The sequence below is a fragment of the Macrotis lagotis genome, chromosome 7, assembly GCF_037893015.1.
Source record: "Macrotis lagotis isolate mMagLag1 chromosome 7, bilby.v1.9.chrom.fasta, whole genome shotgun sequence".
NCBI lineage: Eukaryota > Metazoa > Chordata > Mammalia > Peramelemorphia > Peramelidae > Macrotis > Macrotis lagotis.
In genome coordinates, this window is record NC_133664.1 from 219,872,000 (window position 1) to 219,885,176 (window position 13,177).

Here is a 13,177-nt window from a genome sequence, read left to right on the forward strand (position 1 = left end):
TACCTTCTTTGGGAAACTGAGACTTGGTTCTGGGCTTTGCATGTAGCCTGGCACAGAGACTTTTCGTTCACTGGAGGTTTCTGGAGTCTCTGCCAGCCCTCGGGGATTCTAGCTGGAGAGCGCCCCGCACGGGGCTTGGAGAAGGTCGGTGCGGATCCAGGACCGGCCACGGCCCGTCTGCAGCCCCGGCCTGTGGGGTCTGCTCTGGCAACCCCCGGGCGGCCACGAGGGTCGCAGTCTCGGGGCCCAGGCTCTTTCTCCTTTAAGGGTGATGGGTGACTAGGCTGGTGGGAGGGGTCTGGGGCTGGGTGAAGGAAGAAGGAAGAGGAGGGGAAGCGGCACTTCCGCGAAGCTGCTCTCTACCAACTCTACCCATTTCCAAGCTCCCGCTACGCGGCTGCAACCCTGCCCCCCGCAGACCCCGGCCCCCGCAGACCCCGGCCCCCGCAGACCCCGGCCCCCAGCAGACCCCGCCTGGAGCAGTAAGTATCCTCGCCCGGGCCTCAGTCCTCACCTGGAGTCTCCCCACGCTTGGCCCGGGTCGGGGAGGGACTGAGCCCTGGCTTTCCCCGGCCCGGCGGATGCCCAGGTGTCTGACCCCTCGCCTTTCTCGCGCTCACGAGGCCCAAATCCCTCAGGCCGCACCCCCTTAGCTGACCCAGGGGAAGTAACAAGCATTTAGTAAGCGCCTGCTGGGTACCAAGAAAGGCAAAAATACTGGCCCTGACAAGAGGCTCACAGTATAATGGGGGTACACTCTGCAAACAACTGCGCACGGTAGAAAAGGAGGTGACCCGAGAGGAGAGGCATTATTGGGGGGGTCAGGAGAGATGGGAAGCTGGGAGACAGGAGGGTGAAGCAGCCAGAGCAGAGGCATGAAGAAGGCATGAACGGAGTCGGGGTTGCTAGGGTCAGCCAGAAAGCCACAGACCGGGTGAAGGGCCTGAAGTATTAGAAAACCGAAAAAATAGGAAGGGATGAGGTGAAGAGTTTTAAAAGTCAAAGAAAGGACTATGTATTTGATCCAGGAGGTAATCAGGGTAAAAACTGAGTAGAGGAGTGATGTGGTCACTCCTGCGCTTAAGGAAAGTCACTTTGACAATTGGAGTGAGGTGAAATCCAGGGAAGGGGCAGCCAGGTGGTCCAGTGGATAGAGCACGGGCCCTGGAGTCAGGGGGACCTGAGTTCAAATGTGACCTCAGATACCTAATAATTACGTAGCTGTGTGACCTTGGGCGAGTTACTTGACCCCATTGTCTTTCAATCCACTCACTCACACTCCCCCCCAGATGTTGTGAAGGTATGAATGCAGGTCAGAGGGCCAAGATGACATCTAGACTAACTGGGTAATTAGGAAGAAGGGAGATTTTAAGGGAAAAGAGAATGAATTGTTTCCGTTACATTGTATGTTTTAAGGGCATTCAATTGCTAAGTAGTTGGTGATGCAAGACTAGACAGAAGTTACGGCTAGATGAGTAGATCTGTGAATCATCTGCATGAAGATGATAATTGATTCAATCTGATATCATCACCAAGCATGATACAATAGAGGGAGGAAAGGGCTGAAGATGGAATCCTGGGGGACACACACTATTAGTAGATATGACCAGAATGAAAACCAAGAAAGGAGACCAAGAAGGGGGAGATTGATATTGTCATCAGCTACTAAGAGGTCAAGAAGGACAAAGAATGAGAAAGACCAGTTGATTTGGCAACTTAGAAATTATTGGTAATCTTAGAAAAGATGATTCTATTGAATGAAGTCAAATTACAGAGGGTTAAGAACAAATTGTAGATGACTTTCTCAAGAAATTTAATCCTAGAAGAGAGATATAGAGTAATAGTTAGGAAGTAAGGGGTTGCTTTGTTTTATTTTGTTGTTAAGGATAGGCAATAGGGAAGAAATCAATAGCCTGTGATAGATTGAAGTGTACTGATAAAGTGAGGATACTCCTGTTGGAGCAGGAGAAGTGGCCTAGCAGATTTACAGATCAAAACTGTTATTTGTGTTTGAATCCTTTCTCCAATGCTTTACCAGCTGTGTAACCCTGAGCAAGTCACTTAACTTCTGAGCCTACTTCCTCTTGTAAAGCAAAGGTATTAAATATATAAAGGGCAAAGGGCTGTGTAAGTATTAACTATTATTAAAACTTTTTTTTACTCAAATCATGTTTAAGTCAGCCTGGAATCTGGATCAATTTCACAAGTATAAAATTGAGGAGATGTGACTAGACAAAATTTTGAAAAAAGATCTGGGGTTTTAGTGGACAAGCAAGCTCAATTTTCATGAATTATATGATGTGGCCTCCCCTCCAAAACCTAATGGAGTTGTAGTTTCTCTGTAAAAAGGCATAATATCCATCATAACACGGGTAATAATTCTTTTCTTCTCTGCCCTACTCAGACTATAAATGGAGATGTCAGTTTTGTTTTAGGCACTATAATTTAAGAAATGACACTGAGGTTAAACAACTTGTCCAGAGTCACACATCTGGTCAAAACTTCATCTTGGATCTTTTCAGCTCTGAAGCTAGCTCTCTAAACCCTGCCAAAAGAGAGATAGCATGGCATATGAAAATAGCAAAGAAAACAGTGAAACTGAATTTTAGAGTATTTGGAAGGGAGCAAAGTATAATAAGAGTAGAAAAGTAGGAATGGATCAGGTTGTAGAGTTTGTTGAGTAGTGGGATGACATGGTCAGACTTTCAGAAAATCAGTTTGAGGCGATACAATGGATAGAGCACCAGTCCTGGAGTCAGGAAGACCTGAGTTCAGATCCAGCCTCAGACACTTCCTAACTCTGTGATCCTAGGCAAATTTCTTAACCCCAATTGTCTCCAAAAAAATTACTTTGGCAGCTAAGCAGAGGTTGAATTGGAGACTTGAAACAGGGAGAATGTTTATAAAACTATTGAGGCAAAAGGCAATGAGATCTTGTACTGAGATAGTAACTACATGAGTATTAAAGGGACATTTAATTTAATAAACATTTCTTTGCCATGCTAAAGAAATAGTAAAGATATTTTGATGGTAGAACAGACAAGATCTGGCAACTGACTAGATGAAGTGAATAAGAAAAGGGTGGTGTCCTCATCAGTAATAGAAAAATGACAATGAACTCTTGGACACGTTGACTTTGATATACCTGTAAGATATTCATTTTAGGATACTCAAAAGTCAGTGTTGATCTGGGACTGGAGCTGAGGACAAAATGGCTGAACTTTTAAATCTGAAATCTTTAAAGAGATACTATTTGAACCCAAAAGAGCTGATGAGGTCACCAAGGCAAAGGAGAGAGAGAGAGAGAGAGAGAGAGAGAGAGAGAGAGAGAGAGAGAGAATGAGAATGAATGGAGTTCATTTCCATAGTCCAGGTGAGCAGTAAAGAGTGAGTGGCCTCTTGTGGTGACAGAAATAGGAAAGGGGGCCCAGATGTCAGAGATGATGAAGAGGTGAGTTTAACAAAATGTAACAGCTGATATGTTGAATGGAGTGGTGAAGGAGGAGTTCCACTTCTCTTTCCCCTCACTAAAGGTCTTCAAAGGTTGGATGCAGATTTTAGAGTTTAGCCACTGAGGTTCCTTTCAGCTGTGAAACTGCCTCCCAAGTAAGTGCTTATCTGTTGGGAAGTGGGTTGATCATGCGACTGGATAACAGCTGGAGAGTCCTAAGAATGATTAGGTGAGATATAAAAACCCTGGCACATAAACTAGGTTCACTGCGAATGATTTATAGAGATCTTGAGTGAGAATTACACAGGAGAGAAGGTTTGGATGAGTTTTATTCTGCAATTGTTGAAGGCAAACTCCCTATTTGTGGAATGATGTATGCGTTAAAGTTTTGAAGAACAGTCTGGAACAAGAGAGGCAATCTTCTGCATTCTGCACTGCGCAGTCCACATCTGGAGGAGGGGGGTTGGCTCTGGCCATCACATTGAAGGAAGAGCAGGCTGGACATAGAGGAAGAAGACTATCAGGATGATGCAAGGTCTTGAGATAATACTGTGTAAGGATTGCTTGAAGGAACTGGGCCTGGTTAGACTTGAAAAGACAAGACTTTGGGGGAACTTGATAGATGTCTACAGGCATCTGAGGGTCTGTGCTGTATTGGCTGCAGAATTGATCCCTTTAGAGTGGGTTTGATTATGTCACTCCCCTGCTCAGAAGCCTCTGGTGGCTCCTGGTTGTCTCTTGTGTAAAATAAAAACTCATTTGGCATTTAAAAGTATACTTTTTCAGGTTTATGATTTTATTTTCTTTTACATACCCTATGTTCCAGACAAATGGTTCTGCTTGTTATTCCTTTTAAGTATTCTTTCCCCTGTGCCAGAAATGTTCTTATCTTCACCTCTGCCTCATAAAATTTTTTAATTCCTTCAAGTTTCACATTTACCTCATGTTTCCCATCCTGTTCCTAGTGCCCCTGCCCCACAAATTACTTTGATTTACTTGGGTTTTTTTGGAGGGGAGGCAATAAGGAATACACAACTAGTGGTTCTCTTGACTCCTGGGCTGGTATTCTGTCTGTTCACTGTGCTCTCTAACTGCCTTCCTTTGATTTACTTTGAATATATTTTGTTGTTATTTATTTTGTTCCCATTATTTCCCTCTAATAAAATGTAAGCTATTTGAAGAGCATGAATGATGGCAACTTTGTCTTTGTATCTCTAGAACTTAGTATTGTACCTGATACATAGTAGGTGATTATTTACTATTCGCTGAATGACTGAAAGATGGGTTTTATCTGTCTTTTCTGCTTGGTTTAAAGGGGCAAAATTAAGAGTGATTAGGAAATTAAGGGGAAGCAAATTTAGATTTCATTTTGGGAAAGCTTTTTTAAAAACATTTGTAGTTAATCAAAGGTGAAATAGGATGTATTAGGAAGTAGTTGTAGGTTTCCCTTTACTGGAAGACTTCAAAGTAGAAGATAAATGATACTTCTTGAATGTGCTGTAAAAAGTTTCTTCCTCAGGTATGGGTTGGCCACATCTTAGATCAGTGTTATCAAATTCAAACAGAAATGTGGGATACTAAACTATCTATTAAAAAAAAATCTCTATAGGCCCATATTGATTTTAAAAAGTCACATATTAACATTACCTACATTTTGTTGCATTTTTACTTATTTTGTTAAATATCTCACAGTTAATATTTCAGTGTGGTTTAGCTAGCACTAGGAATGTTGTGGGCTATGTGTTTGACTTAGATGGCCTCTATGGTCCCTTCCACTTCGGGGATTATCATTTTGTCAAAGAAGAAAAATGACTGTGCCTGCCCTTAAAAAGCCTTCAGTCTAATGGAGTGAAGGGAAAACATCTATACAACTAAGTGTGATGTGAGGTATTCTATGCTAAATACAACCTTTGAATTTTTTTTGCTTAGGGCTTATACCTCCCTTAATTTCTCCCTCTTAAGTCTCCATTCATTCTCTCTTCTTCATTTTTACTACTTATTTCCCTGTTAAGTGTGTTCGTGGTGGGGAGAAGGGGTTCAGACAAGAGTGAGGTTCAAATGTTAATCATTCCTCCCACCCTCCTCCTCATTTGTATAGGCTGTATTTGAACATTTCAGTTGTGTGAGAGAATTTTCCCTTATCTTCTTTTCCCTTTTCCCCATACTCCAGTATATTCTTCTGACTCTCTCTTTCCATTTTTCCTTTTAAGATCATCAAGACAGGACAGAACCATTTTTAGTTCTTCTGTCTAATAAGAATTCCTCTATGACAATGATCGGATTTAGAGGGGACTCATGTATCATCTTCCCATATTAGAATGTAAGCCATCTATCCTTGTTTAGTCCTTTATCACTGTTTACCTTTGTATATTTCTCACGATCCTTTTGTTTCAACTTCAACATTTCATAGTTCTGGTCTTTTTACCAAGAATTCTTGTAATTGTCTGTTGCATTAAAAATTCATTTTTTTTCTCCTGTAGGATGTCAGTTTATTCTCTTTTTTTTAGGTTTATTTTTTTGCAAGGCAAACAGGGTTAAGTGGCTTGCCCAAGGCCACACAGCTAGGTAATTATTAAGTATCTGAGACCGGATTTGAACCCAGGTACTCCTGACTTCAGGGCCGGTGCTTTATCCACTATGCCACCTAGCTGGCCATGTCACTTTATTCTTGCTTGTGGCTATATCCTTTGCCTTCCATAATATCATATTCTAAGCTTTTTTTCCTCCTTTATGATGATACCTACAAAATAGTGTGTGACTATGGTTCTTTGGTATCCAACTTAATTCTTTCTGGCTACCTGTATATTTTTCTTGGGTTTTTTTTTTAAACTGTAAGTTTTTTATTTTTCCTATATTCCTGGGAGTATTCATTTTGAGTTTTCATTTAAAAAATGACTGGTGGATTTTTTCTATTTCTTTAAATCTGGGCAATTTTCTTTTAAGATTTCTTGACATATAATGACTCAGCTCTTTGGGGGAGTTTTCAGATTGTACAGTGATCCTTAAACTGTTTCTCCTTGATTGTTTTCCATGTGAAATATTTTATATTTTCTTCTACTTTTTTTCAATCTTAGTTTTAATAGTTCTGATCTCATAGAATCATTATTTTCTATTTGGTCTATTTAATTTTCCTTTTAATTTTTTTTTCTTTCTTATTTTTTTTTTAGGTTTTTGCAAGACAAATGGGATTAAGTGGCTTGCTCAAGGCCACACAGCTAGGTAATTATTAAGTGTCCGAGGCTGGATTTGAACTCTGGTTCTCCTGACTCCAGGGCTAGTGCTCTATCCACTGTGCCACCTAGCCGCCCCTTGTCTATTTAATTTTCAAGAAGGTTATTGTTTGGGCTAAGTTCTGTACCTCTTATGCCAAGCCATTAATTTTTTCCACTTTTTTTCCACTGCTCTCCTTCTCCAATTTTTTAAATATGCTTTTTTATTTTTAAAGTTTTAAGGAATTTATTTTTAAAATTATAAAAATTTTAGCCCCTTTAAAATATATAAATTTATAAAAACTTTTTTTTTTAGGTTTTTGCAAGACAAATGGGGTTAAGTGGCTTGCCCAAGGCCACACAGCTAGGTAATTATTAAGTGTCTGAGGCCAGATTTGAACCCAGGTACTCCTGATGATTCCAAGGCTGGTGCTTTATCCACTACGCCACCCAGCCAGCCCTATAAAAACTTTTATAAATGCAATTTTATTTTTATTTAAAATGTTTAACTCCCTTTTAAAAACCTTTGATTTTTCTCTTCCAAGAATTCTAGTTGTCTCTGCCCAGCTTTTCTTTGAGATTTTGCTTGTAGCTATTTGGGGATATTCTCTTTTGGGTTGATGTCTTGAGCATCATCTTTGTCACTAAAGTATAATAAACTTTTTGAATTGTCCTAGTGCACAGCTGTGAGCGGGCCCTCTTTTACTCCCCATACAGGATTGTTTTGCACAGACTAGGTCTTGTCCACAGACTTCTCATCCATGCTGACTAGGATTAGAAAACTTCCTCATTTTGATTGTTTCCTAGATTTTTCCATCAAGACTTAATTTGGAAGTCTTTTGGGGAAAGCTCAATTATATTGCTTCCTCCTACTCCATCATCTGGGATGGTCTGCCATTGCTGGCCACTTGTAAAGCTATTTGGCCACACTCAGAAGTATTTAGGTGGCACTTTTTTAAAAATTTAATATTTATTTATTTTCTTTTTGTACAAATAATGTTTTTTATACATTAATAAAATATTCTTGTTTAACAGTAGACAAAATACCCCCTCCCCCCAAAAAATATAGACTTGCTTGAGCAATAAAGTAAAGGGGAGAGAAAAAATTAAAATTAAAATTAAAAAAATAGTAATAATTATAGGTATGGCCAGGTGGCGTAGTGGACAGAGCACCAGCCCTGGAGTCAGGAGTACCCAAGCCCAAATTCAGCCCCATACACCCAACAATCACCCAGCTGTGTGATCCCATGCAAGCCACCGCAACCCCACTGCCCTGCAAAAACTAAAAAAAGGAAAAAAAAGACCCCAAATAAAATATAATAGTAATAATATTAGGGGTGGCTGGGTGGAGAACAGAGCACTGGCCCTTGAGCCAGGAGCACCCAGGTCCAAATCCGGTCTCAGACACCCAACAATCGCCCTGCTATGCGGCCCCAGGCAGGCCACCCAGCCCCCTTTGCCCTGAACCCCCCCAAAATAGTAATAATAAAAAATATGCTTGAGTCTTTGTTCCAACACCAACAACTCTGTTGCGGGTAGATCACATTCTTTATGATAAGTCCATCACAAAAGTTATTTCCATATTTTTCCACCGTTGCCATTGCTGATCACAACTCCCTCCTTTCGTATTTCTCCACTACCATGTACTATATTTTCTCTCTCCTTTCACTGACTCTGCTGTAGGGTAGCTGAGTGGCACGGCAGACAGATCCTTGGTCCTGGGGCCAAGAGGCCCCTAGCCCCCATACCACCCCCTAGGCCCAGCATCCACCTGGCCCTATGGTCCCAGACAGACCATCTAATCCCAGCCCCTTGCAAGAAGTAAAAAAAGAAAATGTGTTATATCTGACCATTCTCCCCCCATGGTCCATCCTCTCCTCTATCATTCACATCTCCCCCCTTCCCCCTGTCCTCCCCACTTCTTACTCCAGATGCCTATACCCCATTGAGTATATATACTGTTTCCTGTCCTAGCCACCTCTGATGAGAGCTAAGATTCCCTCACTCCCCCTTGCCTTCCCCCCTTCCATATCATTGCAATAGCTCATTGGAATAAAGAAAAATCTTATTATATGAAATATCTTGGCCTGTTCCCCCTCTCCTTTATCTTTCTCCCATTACATTTCCCTTTTTTCTATTGACTCCATTTTTACACCATATTTTATCTTCAAATTCAGCTTTCTCCTGTGTTTCATCTATAAAATCTCCTTCTACCTGCTCTGTTAATTGAGAAGATTCATATGAGTATTATCAGTGTCATTTTTCTATGCAGGAATACATGCAGTTCATCATCATTAAGTCCCTCATATTTTCCCCTTCTCCACTCTCTGTGCTTCACCTGAGTCCTGTATTTGAAGATCAAACTGTCTGTTCAGCTCTGGCCATTCCAACAGGAACATTTGAAATTCCCCTGGTTCATTGAAAGTCCATCTTTTTCCCCTGGAAGAGGACATTCAGTTTTGCTGGGTAGTTGATTCTCAGTTGCATTCTAAGCTCTTTTGCCTTCTGGTATATTATATTCCAAGCCCTACGAGCTTTTAATGTAGTTGCTGATAAGTCCTGTGTGATCCTGATTGCAGCTCCACGGTATTTGAATTGTGTCCTGACTGCTTGTAATATTTTCTCTTTGACTTGGGAGTTCTGGAACTTGGCTATAATATTCCTGGGGGTTGGTTTTTTGGGATCTCTTTCTTGAGGGGATTGGTGGATTCTTTCCTTTTCTATTTTGCCCTCTGCTTCTAGGCTATCAGGGCAGTTTTCCTGTAGTAATTCTTTGAAAATGATGTCAAGGCTCTTTTCCTGATCATGACTTTCAGGTATTCCAATAATTTTTAAATAATCTTTCCTAAATCTGTTTTCCATATCAGTTTTCAACAAGATGTTTCACATTTTCTTCTAATCTTTCATTCTTTTTGCTTTTGAAGTATTGAGTCCTGATTTCTCGTAAATTCCGCAATCTCCCTGAGTTCTGTTCTTTGTCTGAAGGATTTATTTTACTCAGAGAGCTTTCTTATCTCTTTTTCCATCTGGCCAATTCTGCTTTTTAAAGCATTCTTCTCCTCAGTAACTTTTTGAACTGTTTTATCCATTTGACCTAAGCTGGTTTTTAGCATGCTATTTTCTTCAGCATTTTTTTGGATTTCCTTGACTAAGGCTGCTGACTTCATTTTCATGTTTTTCCTGCATCTCTCATTTCTTTTCCCAGTTTTTCTTCTAACTCCCTCATTTCAAAGCCTTTTTTTGAGCTCTGTCAATAGCCTGAGCCCAATTTCTGTTTTTCTTGGGGTCTTTAGATGCAGGATCTTGTGCTTACTCATCTTCAGACTGAGTGTTTTGATCCTTCTTGGGCTCATAGGCAAAATATTTCTCAATGGTGTTCCTCTTTTTTCTCTGTTTGCTCATTTTCCCACCCTGACCCTGTTTTGGGGGTGCTTCCTGAGCTTTTGAGAGACTCCCACAAGGATCTCAGTGTGTGAGGCTCTGTCCTCCCTCCTGGTCTATGAATGACCATAAGCGCCCCCCTCTGCCATGGGGCTGAGGTGGGGGGGGCCTAAACTTCAATCAGGATCTGAATGTGGTCAGAGCCCCAGAGTCCTGTTCCAGGGGCAGAGCTCAGCAGTCTTTCTCTTCACTCCCTTCCCTAGGTTCAATGGGCTCATGCCCTGGGGGCTCCTGCTTACTGGCTCTGCCTGCTTCTGTTTCCTGGATCTGGACTGCCTTGGCCATGCTGTTTGCTGTGTATCCTGAGGGCTGGGCTTCATGTGCTCACTCTGGCAGAGGTTCCCCCCCCCCGCCCTATTCCCCCAAATTGTACCCGGTACTCCATGGTCAGGACACTCCCCCGCTGCTGTGAGCCGTGGCTCCCAGCACCCTGGGGCTGCCTCCGGGAGGCTGAAGTTCTTTCACTCTGGCTGGCCTCCCCTCCAACCCTGGGGAGCAGAGCCTTTCTGCTCTTTCCAGCTTACCTTGAGTAGAACTGCCTCACTGGGTCCCTCTGTGGGTTCTGTCTCTTGAAAATTTAGTTAGAGTCCTTAGTTTATAAGTTTTATGAGAGAGAGCCTAAGAGAAGATCCTCTCTTGTTGCCATTTTGGCTCCGCCCTCAGGTGGCACTTTGTTAACACCAGTTAATTGGCATTCCTAGCAAAGCTTCAGAAAACATGCAACCCATACCATTAGAATGAGGTTTTTGAGAGCAGGGACTATCTTAATTTTTTTTGTTTTTTAGATTTTTCAAGGCAGTAGGGTTAAGTGGCTTGCCCAAGGCCACACAGCCAGGCAATTATTAAGTGTCTGAGACCAGATTTGTACCCAGGCACTCCTGACTCCAGGGCCGGTGCTTTATCCACTGCGCCACCTAGCTGCCCTACCATAGACTCAATAAATGTTTCATTCATTGTTCTATTGCCACTCTATGTAGCTGTTGGCCTCTTCACACATCCCACAGATAGACAGGAGTTTTTGAAGGTACTCAGTCTCAGTATTTTTTAGCTTGGTGTCCTTAGACCATTATCACTTTATTCTTCTAGATTCTACAAGGTAGAGTGGGCACGATCTAGAATGCCATAGATTTAGGGAGGAGCGGGTATTCTATCATGTTTAGAGAGTTACCAGCAGGCATTGAAATACGGCATGCTGCTTATTGGCACAGTATTTGGATGTAGAATTTGGTGGCAAAGAAAATTATGGAACAATGCTTCAATAATCCAAACTTGGAATTTGTTGTCTTATCACCCAAGTAGGGAAAATGCCACACACAGTTGTATGATAGAGCACTGACCAGTTCACTGAGAATTTCCCCTCTTCCTAACATAATGATGTCTATTTTGATAGCTTTTGCCATGCATCCCATGCCCACATAGCTACTCTGCATCAAGACCGAGGTTGGCAACCTTGGGGCATGAGGGACAACATCAATGAAGGCCTAGACAAGGGCATGGTCAATGGATATACCTTTCCTAATAGCATCACAAGAATAGCAGCTGACCCTGCCTTTCTTCTTTTGAAAGCTGACTATTCATGTTCTTTGTCAGCTGAAAGGCAAAACTAGGCAAGGAGCACATGGTCTAATAGGGGAGACAGAATGCTACAAACAAGATATAGAGAAGATAGACTGAAGTTAAGCTCAGAGGAAAGGCAATAGCTTGAAGGGAGTTCAGGACTTGAAAGAAACCAGGGAAATTAGAAGGCAGATTGAGGAGTTAGAGAATTCCAGCAATGGGTCAGCCAGTGAAAATGCACAATCAAGAGATGGAGAATTTTGTTGAAGGAACAGCAAGGAGGCCAGGGGCACTAGATCACCAAATATATGAGGAGGGGTAAGGGCTCAGGTGTTCATGAAGGGCTTTGAATGCTAAATAGGATTTTATATTTGTTCTTATATGTTCGAGGGAGACACTGGAGTATATTGGATGGGGAAGAGGGGCTGATATGGTCAAACTTGTGTTTAAGAAAAGTAAAATTAATAGTTTAGTGGAGGAGGAAATGGGGTGAAAAAGATGTATGGCAGGATAGTAACCAGCAGGCTATGGTAATTCTTCAGATATGAAGTAAGGAGGGCCTGCACCAGTATTGTGGCAATATCAAAGGAGGCAATGGAGCAAATACAAGCAATATTTTAAAGGTAGAATTAACAGGCCTTGGCAACTGATTGGATGTAGGCTGTAAGAAATAGGAATCTAGGATGTTCCTTAGATTTTGAGTATGCATGACTGGGGGATGGTGATACCCTTAACAATATTACAGAAATTAGGAAGGGGGTGGATTTTCTTATAAAGGGAAAAGATAGGGAAAAGATAACAAAAGTTAGGGAAAAGATAATTTTGTTTTGGACATACTGAGTTTAAGATATCTATCGGACATTCAATTTAAGATGTCTGGTAGGCTCTCAGAGATTGTAGGTTAGAAAGGATAGGGACTGGATCAGTAGATTTTGAGAATTATCTATGATGAAACTGAATTCATTCAAATTATGAGCTCAACAGATGGAATTGTATAGAGGGAGAAGAGAAGGTGGTCCAGAACATGGTAGTATAAGCTGAATGAAGATTCAGCAAAAGAGATTGTGAAGGAAGAATCAAACAGGTAGGAGGAAAATCAGGAGAGAGGCTTGAAGTGATGGAGGTATTTGTCACAAAAATCTAGAGGGCCTCAAAGTGATGAGTGATGGACAGTATCAAAGGCTACAAGGATGTCAAAAAGGATGATGAAGGGCCATTAGATTTGGCCATTTAGATAGCTCATTGGACGAAAAACTAGAGAGTTAATAAGAGGAAAGAAAGATTAGAGATATAAAGACAAATAAAACAGTTCCTACCCAAAAGGAGCTTGTGTTCTTTTGGAAGGGAGGGGAGGAAGAGGAGTAGATTAAAAAATGTTCACAGATAAATATAAAAAAAACTCTTAAAATATATGCAACAGGGGCGGCTAGGTGGCGCAGTGGATAAAGCACCAGCCCTGGAGTCAAATCCGGTCTCAGACACTTAATAAATACCTAGCTGTGTGGCCTTGGGCAAGCCA

At 41.6% G+C, this 13,177-nt stretch overlaps 1 protein-coding gene across 1 annotated transcript in view; it reads left to right on the forward strand.

Annotated features, from left to right (window-relative positions):
* The first annotated feature begins 356 nt into the window (after positions 1–356).
* BID (BH3 interacting domain death agonist) overlaps positions 357–13,177 on the forward strand; it is a 52,710-nt gene continuing 39,889 nt past the window's right edge. The window contains exon 1 of the mRNA XM_074194940.1: positions 357–482. The gene's annotated coding sequence lies outside the window, so the exon portion shown is untranslated. The remainder of the gene's footprint in view (positions 483–13,177) is intronic.